The sequence below is a fragment of the Lepeophtheirus salmonis genome, chromosome 14 (genome assembly GCF_016086655.4).
Source record: "Lepeophtheirus salmonis chromosome 14, UVic_Lsal_1.4, whole genome shotgun sequence".
Classification (NCBI taxonomy): domain Eukaryota; kingdom Metazoa; phylum Arthropoda; class Copepoda; order Siphonostomatoida; family Caligidae; genus Lepeophtheirus; species Lepeophtheirus salmonis.
Window position 1 is genome coordinate 34,329,766 of NC_052144.2, and position 15,983 is coordinate 34,345,748.

General features: G+C 29.4%; 1 protein-coding gene across 2 annotated transcripts in view; it reads right to left on the bottom strand.

The window, feature by feature from the left end:
• Positions 1 to 5,762, bottom strand: part of LOC121129821 (sodium channel protein Nach) — a 162,919-nt gene extending 157,157 nt beyond the window's left edge. Inside the window, exon 1 of one of the 2 annotated variants that reach the window (XM_040725541.2) lies at positions 5,556 to 5,762. The gene's annotated coding sequence lies outside the window, so the exon portion shown is untranslated. The remainder of the gene's footprint in view (positions 1 to 5,555) is intronic. The other variant, XM_071893449.1, reaches the window with a different exon arrangement.
• Positions 5,763 to 15,983: the final 10,221 nt, after the last annotated feature.

The window sequence follows — 15,983 nt, forward strand, 5'->3', positions numbered from 1 at the left end:
TTAAAAAAAGTTATATACTTATAAAATATGTATCACACAATTCAAAACAAATATTATTGTTGATAATTGAGTGTTAAATCTTTTTTGATGAATTATCAATTTTTCAAAGAATCTTCATAAAAGTAAATTTGTAGTAAAAAAATGGAAAGTGTAAGAACATTATGTGTAATTTTTACTTAGAAAAACATTAACATATCTTAGAATAAAGTAAGGCATATTTAAAAATTAAAGAACATAAAAAGATGTATTCTGAATTTTTTTCTCGATCATTGAGGAATAGTCACTTTTTGAAAAAAAACGGCAATTCTCAAAACCTATAAAAATTATTCAATTTCGCCCAAACATTGCTAATTGTATTTTTTATAGAAAGGAACAGATTGTAATGCGGTGATTTGGATATTTTTACAAAATAAAAAATATTTACACCCTAATTTATAGTTGGTAAAAATGACCCTCTACTTCACGCCGAGAGTATTTCACGATGAGCAGAGACTCTACAGTCACTTTAATGAGACGCGGACATTAAAACACGACTACAAGGAGTGCAAAAGACAAAAAAAAGTGTGTAGGAATGCTGAGGAGGTTATTCTCAAAAATATTGTGGGAGCACCAATTACTATAAAGCTTCTTGTTGGATATCCAAAATGTGACTTTGATTATAGCGTCCAAAGTTGTGGCAAATTTCCAGACGATGGTGGAAAAGGGAGCATCCCTGGGAATAGAAAAGTGGCCCAGGTCATAACAAGTGAATTTAATTTGAAAGAAGTCATTTTGCCGGACAAAGTATTCAAATTCATGTGGTGTTTGATTTTATAAGTTGTTTATATATACAATTATTTATAGATAAATCATTTTTCTAATTTAATTCCTCGGAACAATTTTTAGAAATCTACGAAACCTTGAGTCTATTAATTGTTTGTCCCAATATTTTATTATTCCTAGCGTGATTTTTAAATGTTTTAACTGACTTTAATCAATTTATGCTGGGTGTTCGTTATGTATATATATATTGTATTTTTCTCCATTGATAAATAATACATTCTAAAACAAAGAAATTGTAACTTTTAGAATGTGTTTTTACTAGTTGCAATTTTAATAATATTCATATACAAGTTGCAACTTGTACTCAACATAAATCCATTATTATGTTTGTAGTTACATAATTCTACTTGTATCCGTGAAGATTAATTTATCTTAATAATTTTGCATTGATGTGTGTATTTAACTTAAAGTAATAAATGATTCTTATCATTATAATTTTAGGTAAAGTTATTACTCTGTAAACCCTATTATGCTTATCATTGATAATTTAACTCCAGATCTCATTAGTTTCTCAATTTTAAATGATGTGCAAACATGCATCTGTAGGTATGTAATATTTGAAGAGCAAAATAACTATCATATTCATAGATTTTTGTATCTGTTGGGTATCATGTACAAGGTGAGGCAGCAAAACGTGGAGTGTAAGTTAATGTTATTTTCCTGAATAATATAGGAAGGTTTAGTGATTATTTTTTGAGATTCTGGCTCAACTATCCTTTGTGCATAAACAAACTATAATAATAATTTCGTCATCATGAGTGAGCAAAAAGCAGCACATCTCAGGTCTCCTATATACTGAAGTTAAGGTGTACGAGGGTTATGGACATTGTCAAATATTCCAGGAGCCTGATTTTCTAGGAGGACAAGACGAAAAATGGTAAATAAGGTATCATTAGGAGTGTAGGAATTGGAGGGCACCGTTTAGAGAGGGATCAAGAGTTCCTGTCCATTTTGGAGAAGAAGATCAGGGAGGGCCCGCCAAATTGATTAATCCCATAACCAGTTACTTTACTGCGGCTGCTAGGACCATCAAAAGGGCCATGAAGGTTAACTTGTGATTTTCCTCATACACGAAGACCCCATGCCACTTTCTGACAGAGGTCAAGAAGGTCAGGAACCTCTCAAGTTCACGTTTTTGTACGTAATCCTATATATTAGAGTGTGGGCTATGAAACCAACTTAAACCAAACCAAAATCCGAACAGATCACAAAATTAATTTAGTTATCAGTAAGAATACCATGCAAAAAAAAAATGTGCCCCAGAATTCAAAGTGCTCTTTTCGGTCAAAGAGTCTGTCCGGTATTAAAACTACTCCAAAAATGATCAAAATAGGATATAAAAAATAATTTTAAAAGTGGGTATGAAAAGAAAAACTTTTTTCACCAAAAATTTTGATTTAAAAAAAAACAAAAACATTAATTTAGTTCTTCATTTATAGCGTGCATGAACCGTAGCAAACATAGTAATAAAGCACGTTCTTGTGCAATTTTTATTTTGTTAATTCCTTCTTTTTCTCTCTTGCTATGTTGTAAAAAAAATAATGAAACTGAGTATAAATTGATTTTTGGAATAAATTGTATTTTCTATTATAAAATTCTAACTGTTTTATCATAAATAAATTTCAAGAGTTAGTTTTTATAGAAATAAATGAATATTCAATTGAATTAAATTAACTAGAGTATGGATTTACTCATCTCGAGCTAAGGTTGAAAGTCGAATTTTTAAAAATTCTTAGATAATTTTGTACTTAACAAATGAATCATTAGCAATCTTTGGTTTCATAACAGCTGTTACTCCGGCTTCTTGAGTATTTATTGCGAGACATCTTTCCACATTTTGTGAATGACAAGGAATATCAAGTTGATAAGAATTGTATCTTTTTAAACAGTTCAGAAGTTCTTCATTTGTTATTTTATAGGTTTATGGAAGTTCGGTTTGAATTGTTTTTTGGAATTGTAGATAAGCCTACAAGCTTTAAAGAGCTATTGAAATTCAAATGATCCTTGGATCGTATATATTGCCTTATTGATCCTACTTCTTTTCTTTTTTTCATCCTTCATGATGATGCTGACGACATTACTTCTGGTATCTTTATCTGAATAAACTACAGTAATTCAAATTATAATTTTGGGGTGTGCAAAGAATGAATTCACTTTGAATGCTGTTTCATCAATATCTTTTCCATTTTTGTAGGATATTTATTTGATTGACTTAAATTAAAGAAAAAAAAATTAGAAACATATGTATTATGAAGATATTCCTTCATTTGAAAAAATGTTGAAGCATAATTATTAAAAATTATGACAAACAATCTCTTAAGTTATTTTGATGGATCTTTTGTTTTATTGAAAATCCTAAACAGAAAGCTGATGCTGTAATGATCCACCATGCATTGTGAACCGTCCCTGATTTTTTTTGAGAAATAATATGGTAACATAATCTGGTCCATTTTCAATAATTAAGCAAACTTACAAGAAGTACATTTGATCCCTGCTAACTTTTTTTTAAAGACTTATTAATGATTGGAAAACATATTTTATTGCATCCAACTCTGTTGGATCCATATTACAAGAGAAGTTTGATACAAGGGTTCCTAATACTCCTTTAAAAGTCCTCAGTCCAATTAATTTTTCATTTTAAAATTGAAAAAAGCTTTTTGAAAGGTAATTCATTGAATTGAAGAAGAAAAATAACCAATTGTTATGGTGTATTAAATTCCTGTTCCAAAAGTCTTACTTCCAGATTCAGCTGTTAATGAATATAAATTGCAATAGACTCTGCTTTTTAAAAAAATGTTACTGTTATATGCTCTTCCATAAACTCAGGATTTTCATATCACAGTTGGTAAGATCTTTGCGGCCATCAAACTTGATATATACAATTTTTTTTGTATGGTATCCTTTGCAACTGGAAAGTAAATTTTGGGAGGTGTCAAGCTTCAGATGTCTTAATAATGCACTATTATGTGCTGCAGCCGAACAAATTGAAAGCCCATACAACATAAAATTTGCCTTCACTTCACTTACTTAAATACATAAAGGACTCTCATAATTTGAATTGATTTCATCTTGATTAAAAGGTTTATTTTTTTGTTAGATTGTTCTCTTGATCTTTCTCCAAGTTTCCTATTTTTCTTTTTGAAGATCTGTCTTTTATTCCTTCTTTTCTTAATATAGAACAAATTTGTCAAACTTTTCTTTATAGGATTGACTATTTTTCTTTTTAATAATGGAAGCAATCCTGAGGGATTTTGAAAAGTGTGGATCCATGTAAAAAATAAATTCATCCTTGTGTATTTTTCTGAATGCCTGACAAGTATAGTTTTTAATTCAAAAATAACTTATTTTCATAGCAACAGCATAAAGCAATTTTAATAAAGTTGTGACAATTTCTCCAAAAGCGTAACAAAATATTTATATGTCGATCGCTTTTGTAAATTTATCTTCATAGCGCAGTCTTTCCTCTTTTTTAACAAATTTGTCAACTTTTTGCTTCAAGTATTTGTTGTCATTAAAAAGAAAGCTTGCCTTCTCTTAAATACACTAGACATTAAAGGCAATTATTTTAATGACTTTAAGAGGTTATTTTCTTAATAGTCTTGCTCTATTTGGATGTTAATTTTTAAGATGCAGGTAGTATCCTATTAAATCTAGCTTACATGGCAAAATATTCCAAGATATACCACGTGGACTTCTAAACAAAAAATTATCCTGAGTAGTTCTAGTAGACATAATAACAGTAGCTAATTGAAATTGTTGCTAGTTTGTTCAGATAATGAACATATTTTTAATTACGCAGTAAGTAAGTAGTGCCATAGATAGTTATACGTAATTTTGAGTTTAGAAGCTGTTTGGAATCAGCATCTCGCTTGACATGCAGGGATCAATGTGGATATATGGGCACATTATCCTAAATAAAAAATACATGAATCATTATTTTAGTTAGTAGGTACAAGTTTTAAAATCTTTGAAGTTCCTATTTTTCTTCAACATTTTACAAACAATTTCTTTTTTTTGTTTATACTGCCTTGTTTAGTGATGCTATGTATTTTCTACAAGAAAAATATCAACTACTTTTTCTTTTTGTCATAAACAAGAATTTGTACTCAACAGACATTATATTACTATATTTGCTACGGTACTTGGATTCCATAAATAAATGAGCTAAATTAACATATTTTTTAACTAAGCAATATATTTTTTTATATAATAAGTTTTTTTATTTTCCTATCCGCTTTTATGAATGAAAAAAGTTATTGCACCTGAACTCAATGTGCATAAGTTTGCGCACAGGTGATTCCTAGAAAAAGATATGCACTTAATGAAAATGGACTTCACTCAAGATTCCTATGTTAGTTGGAGTAATTTGAATACTGTAATGCTTACTTATACTTAATCAGTACAACTCCGTCTAATCAATTAAAGGAACATAAAAAAATCATATTTAAATTTATGTCGTGATCCGTTTAATTTTACTTTTCAAATAATAAATACAATATACAGACAGTTTTTTGAGAAACATTGGCAGGATTTTTAAAACCCCATTTGATTGAAAAAAAATATTTGGCAAAATTTGTATTGATTAAAATATATCTTATTATTTCAGTTACAAAAGTCACTTAAATTATATTTATAAAATACTCCTCATATGGAAAAATTATGTAAATATAATTAATTGTTATAGTTTATTTATATGAAAGAAAAAGGTGTTACAATCATATTTTATATCTTACCTTTAGTTAAATAAATTTTTATATTAAAAAAAATCACATTTTATATTTTCACACTATTCCATCACATATATTTACTCTACACTTCATTTTCAATTGACAAGTTTAATATATTATTATGTGGAAAAAACAAAATAATATTTTTAAGTTTCTGGGCTAAAAATATAAGGGTGTAAGATGGTTCTCTTATGGTTTGATTTAGTCTATGATAAAAAATAGGGGAAAATCGTTGATGTTTCCATTCAAAAATAAGAGGCGCGTCTTCCATGCGTTGCTCGTAAAAGAGAATCTATGTTTTCATCGTGTAGCTTAACATCCTTATATAAAAACTATTATTTTTTCGGGAGAATTTATTCCAAATAAATAAATTATAGCATACAAGGATGAATAGAAAGTTAATTTGCCTTTTAACATCTTTAAAAATACTAATAAAAAAACAATGAGTGTCCACAGATAAATAATTAAAGTTATTAAAATACCATGTTGAGAGAAACATAATTTTTTTTTTTCAACATTTGTGAAGATTTTTTTTGTCAATCCATAGTATTCCTAATATTTGTGCTATAATTACTCTTAATTAAGTTGGGTTTACTATAAACATAGATAGTTGTAACATTGCATTTGAAAAAAAAATGCCGTTTTTTGAACATCACGAAATTTACATAAAAATTGTTTAATATCATGTGGATTAATATAAAGAAAAAGTGAGACATTTTTACAATTTTTTCTTTGAGATAATGGATCATAACTGATTTTTTTTATGAAAAAACAATGTTATAGTTATGATGTTGTTAGCTTTCATTTTCTTTTTTGTTATAACTTGACTCTTTTGAATTTTTGATTATTTTACAATTAGTTAATTAACTTATACAGTGTTAATTTGAGATATTACAACGCTTAATAAAATAGGAACATTTAGGACAAGGGTTGTAAATATCCTTACTTTGTTTATTCTTTTTAAATAGCTTATGTACATAAATATTTAGATTTCATTAGAGTACAGAATGTACGAAATATGTCGCCAGGATAAGGCCCTAAAATACTTTTATGTGAGTGTGAGCGTACGCACACTGAATTGAAATATATATAAAATACTTTAAATCTATAATACTGATCTGTGACCTATATATAATTTCATTATATGTATATTATAGAGGAGGACTGTAATACAATAAAAGTTAACAATTAAATTATCTTTTGACTGTTTTTTATTTATTTATCAGATGACTTGAGTATTGTAAGTAGGATATATAATTAAAAACGTTCTAGCCTTATTGGAATATTTGAATAAAGAACAGTTCATGGGCAAGTCTTGCACCATCAGCCGCTGTAATTTCAGCTGCAATAGCATATATTAAAGCTGTTTTGTATAAATTTATTAATTTACAAATAATTCCTGTAACAAAGACGATTTTTTAATAGTGAAACATTTCCCAAAGAAGTTTGTAACTTTTCCTGGCAACTAAGGGATTTGCAACATTTTGATAGTCATATTGAATTGACATAACTACTAATTGATACCATTTCTAAACATGGCCAAAAATGGCCAACAGGAGTGTGACAGTATTTCATTAAATTTTGGTGGGATATGTTAACCAACTCTGAGAAATTTAGCCTAAAGAAAAAAAGGGTACAATTGTCTCTTATTTTCTCTACTATTTTGCCGAAACTTTTAAACACATATTATGTACATATATTGTTTATATTTGTATGTTTACAATATACAAACACGGTTAATTTCAGGGGAAATTATAAGGCAGGAACTGCTTTAAACATAAGTATATTTGAAGTACCAATGCTGCCATTAAATGTTTGATGCCTAAATAAAATTTGTTGGTTTTGATACAATCTTTCACATTTTTTAGTATAGTTAGGATATAATTTATCGTGCCTAATATATTTGTGCCTAACTTCATTTATCATATGTATTTATTGTGTTATCAAGAGTAAAACATACGATTATTCTCTCGTTTGTATTTAAGTTGGAGCTGGGTATATAGGATAGATTACGGGTTAACAGAGCTTCTATGAACAGTTAAAAAAATATATTACACAATTACCCTATAATCATGCCAAATTTGAGAACATTCTGGAACTTTCTCCCATAGTATAAAAATCCAACTTTTCAAACTTAATATCAATATTCTACTATATCGTATCAATCTGTTGAAGTCAATGAGAACATTACATAAGCATGAGTTTCTAATAACAACAAACTTATAATGGTAAAAACCTTCCAAATCCATGAGGAAAGCGAAAAATTTGACCATAATTAGAGCAAAGTTCATAATCAATCTAAGGTTAACAAAGAGGGGCATCATTGGTGATTCGGAGAAGGTTGATTTCCATACTTAAAATGAAATTATAATAAATTATAGTATTTTTCTGAGCTTCATGATAGATGTCGTAAAAATATAACTATTTACCAAGAAAAATATCTCCAAAACTGTTTTGATATTACCACATAACATTTTCATAGAGACAATTCTTTTTGGGACTAAATTTCCTACTCAAATTCAACAAAAATCAAACTCTTTGGTGCTATTGACTAACTTTCAGTTTCTTGATGCAAACATGAGTAATACAATTTACTGAATACCATTCTAACTATGAAACATGGTGGAGGAAATATCAAACTATGTGCTTTTTTGTTTTTTCATCCAGAGACATCGCTACATTAGCCATATATAAGGTATCATAAACACAGCATTATGGATACTTATTTGATATCATCCGACAAAATTATATATAGTTAGTCGTAAATGGACATTACAGCAGCACTCAGATTAAAAGAATTTGAGTCACAAAATCCAAATTTTAATCCGATTGGGAATCACTGGTGTGAATTGAAGTCTAGAATCCTCAGCAAAAATAACACCAATCAATTAAAATTTATTTAAATTTAAAGAGGTTTATTTGAAAAGTATTCAAGCAAATAAGTTTGAAAATATGGTTTAAACCTTTAGGACCCACAAGGAATTGAAAAGAAAATTAATTGTTGATCTTTTGATCATATTAAATAACTTCAATGGGTTTGCCAGAATTAAATGGGACACTTTTTATTATGAAACAAAATATTAAAGTTACGCTATGGAGTCGAATTCTTTATATTTATTGATATTCTTTATATTTACAATTCAATCAAGTAATAATTCTACCTTTAACAATGAATTAATATTGATATAATTCATGCTTTACATGTGAAACATAATGAACCAATTTCTATCTTATACGAAGCATAAAGTGATATTAAAAGCGATGCAAATGAACAAAGTTCGATTATCTATATTTTTACTTGCCCTGTATGCCCATCTTTTTCTTTTTTGTTCAAACTCCAGTAAATGTCCACCATGATTGTCCATTACAAAAGATATATTTTTTTTAATTTTCGTTGGTCTAGACGATTGTATTTCTCTTCTTCTTTATAATACTTAATCAGAGTCTGGGCAATTACAACCTTCTTATCAAGATGCGATAATTTATTTGGATATTTAAACTTATAAAGGATATAGCTACTTATGTATACTACATTCAGAAGATATAGCTTCTTTGATCCATAAAATCGACTCCCCTTATGCCTTTCTTGTAAAGCTTTATAATTGTAGGACAATGATTTTGTAAACCTTTCGTTCTGTTGGACTATCAGTAGTCTTATAATTATATACTAAGTCACTATTTTCATCTTTGAAGTTATCATCAAAGTGAAGATTTTGAAGTATCATGAATTAGGATGTGAGTTTTGGACTTCAAGAGTCAATGAAACATCCTATGCATTCGTTTCTGTGGTAACCTCTTCATCACCTATAATAAACTATATCAAGCTTATTTAATAAATTGTCAATGTTCTTTTCATCCGCACTGTCTGTTTCTTCCAAAATAATATGAATTTGATGACTAATAATGCTGCTAAAAATATTAAAATACCTTCTTCTTTGTTTTCTTTGCAATATTTAGTTTTAAACACCTCTAAATTTAATAATAAAGTATTATAAATATATGTCTATGATTGTTGGAGTTTCTTATTTGATTGTAAATGCTTTATTCGGTAATTTGTCCCTTCATAAAATATATTATATTATGAATACTCTAAAAAAAAAAATAATATGTGTCTTATCCTGAACAAATTTTTATATAAAAAGAGAAAAATATACCCTTTAAACCCATTGTGACATAAGTGTCCCAACAATTTAAAAAAAACCCTGAACTTTAGTAAGCTCTTCCAGAGTTGTCAGAGATTTTGCCAGAACTTTTCAAAGAAAACTTATTCGGATAAGAGTTACATGAAGCCAAATGAGGGTAAATGTATCTTTTTTTCTAAAGAAAAAGAAAAATATTGAAAAATGGAGACACGTATCAATCCTGGAATTAGAATACAAGATATATTTTTGGATCTGAATAGAAAGACCGATACCAGTCTAAGATAAAATTCTTCCTGAAAACAATTTGGGATCAGATCAGATAGAAGAACGGATTATGTCAGTAAGCAACATTAGGAGAGACAAATGCGGCAGGAAAGTCCTTGGCCATTGCTTGATTGTATTTCCAAAAACATTTAAGTTCTTCAAGCATGTGGCGTTGTAAAGGAAAATGTAATGTTGGGATTTTCTTCCTGTATTTATAGAAGCAATCAAGAATATGCTAACAGAAGCAGTGAATGATATTGAGGGTTATCTAGAAGTATATATTGAAAGATGGAATGCCAAGGGAATCCTAACAGCACTTTTTTCTTCTTCTATGGAAAACTACACCCTAAAAAATGTTAAAAAATAGACATTAATATAGAATCAATGTTTTTTCTATCTATTTTAGTAGAGCTTGACGGAATCAAATATTGAAATACAGCGGTAGTTCAAAGCATAGCTCATGTTATAATATTTCTACCTAATAACGATGAATATGCTGAAAAATTTAATAAAATGGGGATTGATTACGTAAATGTACCAACATGTATAGAAAATAGGAGATTGCAAATGGGGAAAAAGGGAAGATGTGCTGTCTCATTGGAAACTTTTTCTGTTTTCCTGGTATATGAGAGCATTTCAGGTCAATTTTTCCTGGAAAAGTTTGTTGTACGTAGCCAGTAGGCTAAACTTAGTGTAGACTTTATCAAAAGTCATGGGAGACCTAAGTACTACAAACAAAGATAAAGAAGATATGTCGGCAGGTAATCGGATTTATTCGACCACTTCAAGGAAACACAGAGATTCACTTATCTAGGGAAATACAATTAAATTAGGGTCCTGATAATATTATGATGTTTCAAACTGCAACAAAACTACTCACCCTGCAATAGTTATGCTAATGTGTTTCCTTCAGCTTTACTTCAACCTGAAATACGTTCTAACCCCATCAATGTGCTAATCAATGTTCAAAATCGTTCCATCAAAGTAGGTTGCAGTCACTGTAAGTGACGTAGACCTTGGAGCACGACTTCAGGGAGTGCGAAAGACTGGAGAAAGCGGTAGGAGTCATGCAGGAGGGTATTCTGCAAAATGTTGGTGCAACACCAACCCAACATGAACTTCTTTTATAGTTTCTCGCCAAAAAATCAAAATGTAGCTTTGAGCAGGGTCGTTGCAAGGAAATTTTAGTAGAGGGGGGCGTGTATTTAAAAAAAATCCAATTATTATGAATTTTGGTAAACAAAAAACACATCAGTTATCATTATACATATTAGAGAAAAGAAGGATAGCACAAAAATGCACGAATAGAGCAAATTAGTAATCAGATCAATCAGATAAGTCATAATTTGTAAATTATGTTCTATTTACATATCTTGATAAAAAAAACTTAAAGGAATTTTAATCAACGAATTTTAAAGGAGTACCATGAGTGTGAGATCCTTGATTAATCTATTTTATCAGTCACATCTTTCTCACAGGACAAAAGCATTGAGATTGAAGACGGCTATCAGAAATTGTAGTTCTTAGATGAGTTTCTATAAACTTGACTTATTTTTTAATCGGTGCGGCTGGTGTATCTTTCTTTTACTGCGTTTGCCTATTTATATTGTTATCATGATTATTTATCTTTCTTATTTCTATAAGTAAAGCCTTTGGTACTGGTATTTTTATTCTTATTTTAAATATTGACATGGTTAATACGAAGAGATTGGAGAAGAAGAAAAAAGATGATTATATATTCGCTATTAAATATTATTCTAATCGATGGATTTTATTTTTAAAACAATCTATAGAATATATCTTCTTCTTTTTTTTAATTCGACACGAATAACAAACACACAGAGATTACACGAATAAGCATAATATATATTTACAATTTTCCTGTATATATCACTAATCAGTAATAAAATAAATTTATATTTATTAATATTATAATATACCACTTCATCCAATGTAACAAAAAAAAAAAAAAAAAAAAAAAAATTTTTTGAGAAAACATAGTTAACACTAATGAAAGATTTTATATTTATCTAATATGGTTATTTATAAAATAAATATGTTTGAAAAAGTCCTTATGTAGTCCCTGGGATCTTGAATCCCAAGTAACCACAGCAAGTTATGGTTCTTGTTGTTGTTAGCAATGAGGGTTAGGTTATGTCGCCCTTCATCTTCAAGGAGGGCGTGACGGTCAATACAAAGATCTCCGTCAGTTTTCTACTCACCAAAGGCTTTCCTCAGATCCACAACATCATGAAAGACCGTTTCTGTCACACAAGCTAAGGAACACTCAGTTTTATAATTCTGAGAATATGATGTACTCCCCCACTCCACACCACAAGTTCTCGGCCGCCTCTTAAGTCTCCAGAATGTAACATCTTAGATTATTTTGTCTGAGGCAATATTGAACAGGTTCCTATTGAAGGTACTCATAGCACCACAAGTGTCCATAGAGTTTGGACAATGGGATGACCACTGGACTTTACCCAGTGGAACGGTTAAGAAAAACTCAGACGTTTCTGGTGACGTTGCGGGCGCGTGGTTCGAACTAACGGCGATTTCATTAATTAAATTTCAAATTTATTTTACTTTGTTGATTAAATATAATTGGTTTAGAAATAAAGTCAGAGAGAACGCTTTTTTTTCTCGGCTTGCAACGATTAGATGAACACCATTTGTTAAATAAATTGTGAATATTACATAGTGGACATGTAAAATTTTGATTTGATGGAAAAGTAATTTGGTAATGTAATGTATATATATTCAAAAATCAAATGTTGGTATATTAATTGAAATTAGTTTTAAAGTTGATTTTGTATAGGAAATTAGCTGGAAAATTTCGCATTAAGCTGTCCCATGCCATAAATATTATATTTTTTCCTTTTAAAGTTTGACACATATATCATTTCTTTATAGCAGCTACTTAAATATGATAAAAAATATTTTTTTAGAGTAAGAGTAAATCATAATTTAACCATTTTTGTGAGCTTTTTGAGACATTTCCTAATAAAATACAAATGATGGATATGAAAAGTGCATTTAACTATTATAAACTTTTTTTACTTTCTATTAGATGTGAAAAAAAAATTTATATTTAATCCGAAACATTCCCAGTAATTGAGCAAAAATTATAGAGTTTTAAATGTTCGTGACAGTTTTATAAAGCAAAAAAATATTTTTTTTTTTTCTGCAAAGGTACTTAGTTTCAATCTATGTCTTTCCATTTTCTAAAGAATTAGAATTGGGGATCCAAAACTTATTAAAGCATTTAATTACAATTTTATCCTCATTATTTTTAATAACAATTCAACATTTTTGTGTCTATACTATCTCTCTATTTGTAAAAGTCTTGGAGCAACAAAAAAGTAAAATAAATAAACAATTGTGTGATATCCTCTGCACCGGTGTCAGTGCAGAAAAGGCTACAAAGATCGTTGTCATCTCTATCCAGACTGCATACAACAAAAATAAATCAAGAATGTCCGCCACAACTATCTTCCTAATTCGGTGATATCATAAAGGTGTAGTACGCCATGGACACAGCCTTTATCGTCAAGAGCTACCAAGCTGTTCGCCGGCGTGTTGAGGTAATTACTGCTTTTGAATGACATATTAAATACGAAATATAGTTAAGAATAATATTTAAAAACATACACCCATTTCATTTTGGGTTATCTTTTCTTGATTCCTAAAAAATCACGTTTTTCGTTATTTAGTAATGCTACTGATGGGGGAGGGGGGCATGTTTTGGGTCCCCCTCAGTAAATAAGTATCTAGATAAAAGTTTGGTTTTCTAACTTCTAAAAATTATACCAGAACTAAACATCATAATAAATAATCAAAAAAAAAAAAATGCAGAAAATTAAGAATAATAACCGTTGTGTCTGACGATGTGAAGATCTAGAATGACCTAAAGAATATCAGAGAGTCATGGAGGAAAAAATATTTATATAAATATATATGATTGTATTATAGGGATAAAGAATAAAGATGTCAAACTACCCTGAAATTGACACTAATGTCACGATTGGGGGTATTTATAGTAAAAATATATCTGGAATACTCAATAACATACATGATTTAAATAAAAACAATACATTTAAGAAGGAGGGGGCATTCCTAGTCTCTTGGCCTTTGGAAATATACCTAGCAGATCGGTAATAACAAGGAGTTTAAGGTATAACAACACCAGAGAATAGATGAATCATAGTCACGGCGCTCTTGACAATTCCAATATGAATAATGCAAAGCATATTTTAAATAACCTATTCACAAACTTGCGTCAGAACCTATTTCGATACCGTTTGAAGACGGTCTCTCTCTGTACGAATTCCAAACACTCCATAAAAGATGAAAAAAAGTGTAATTTCTGTAAAGATAATGTGGAAACGACGTTCTTTACCTCTTCGCCAGAAGTTATCAGAATTACGGGGGATGTTCGAGGAAAGTATCAAAGAAGGCATATGGAGTAACAGTGATGGGGAGGGACTGGCTTTTCTTGATGTCTCCAGGAGTTGACGAAGACATGAAGATAGAAACACATGTTAAGGGGTTTCTTTTTAATATTTACAGAAATATATGCCACGGAGTGCAGTTAAACAGTTTAATAATATTGGAATGGATTGAGGAAGAAATGCATGCACTTTTACTATACTTGTCCCACGAGAGTCACCCGTTTTTCCAGTTCTTTATTATTATTGTTATTTAGTGGTCTTCTTCTCTTCCATTTTTTTGTTTTTATTATAATAATTAAATGATCTGCTTCAAGGATACCTAGATCTGCTTTATCTAGAGGGAGGGAGGAGAAAAGAGGGTAGGAAGGAAAATGGGATGAAGGGAAAAGAAAAACAAATATTAATAATTTTATCATTATTAATGGAGGGTTACTTTAGTACTCGAGTGTGAATTATATTTTACACACCCCCCAAAAAAATTAATAAGTTGTGTTACAATTTTTTAATAATAAATTGTATTATGCATTTAAATTTCACTCTATCAGGCTCTCTGCAATCAATAGCAATAATTATTATCTCCTTTAGTACCAATTTGTTTTAAGTAAAATAAAGTTAATATGATAATATAAGGGGTTAAAAATAAAATGTTGCCTATTCCACCAAGGCTGAAAGAGTATGTACTCCACTCAATGGAGATCCTAAAAGCTGTCTCTACCCAGTCGGAGATTACAGGAAAATGATGAAGCGTGTATAAAGCTTACCGACGGACCTGGGAATCCTCTATACCAGAGGGACTTGGGATGGCTAGTTCCTCTGTTAACAATTATCATAATAAGTTCCCCGCGCTGTGACGTGAGAAGAGAGAACGGAAAACTGAAGGAAAGAAAAAAAAGAAGGGAAAAATAATTACCTAAGTGCCAAGTTTTTTTAACTGGAGAGTAAAGGGGGAAAAAGAATTACGAAATAATATGTTTCGTGATAAATTTTTTAATAGTATCAGAATTTCCATAAAATTTGTGGCTATTACTATTGAATTTACATAAACTATAATATAAAATGTGTATATTTTAAATTTTTTTTAATGTATATGTATATCAATCTGTAAAATATAACTTTATTTGTCTGTGGTCAATTAATGAATAATAACAATAAAAAAAGTAAAATAAAGTTGAAAACAAGACAGAAGGAGGGGGTTAATTAGACAATCTTATCACGGTTGCCTAAGTAAACATTATGTGCCATTTGAAATTTGCTTTGAATGTTGCTTTACAGTGTAATAAAAAAGGCTTTAAAGTCTACTTTTCATCCTTTCAAAAGAAGCACTATTTCTCCGAGTATTATTTACCAAAAATATGTCTAACCCTAAAGATATTTATATGAATATGTATATGAACCATAATTCGTAATACCCTATATATATTTCAATTCTAGGTTCATCTGAGGATATCTCACGCAGATACATTTTAACCGAATACATCTAGTTTATTTTTAATAGCCTAAAGTATGAAGCATTAGCAAAATTTTGAACATGTATATTTCATATTTATATATTTTTCCTTTATCAAGAAAAATTTTAA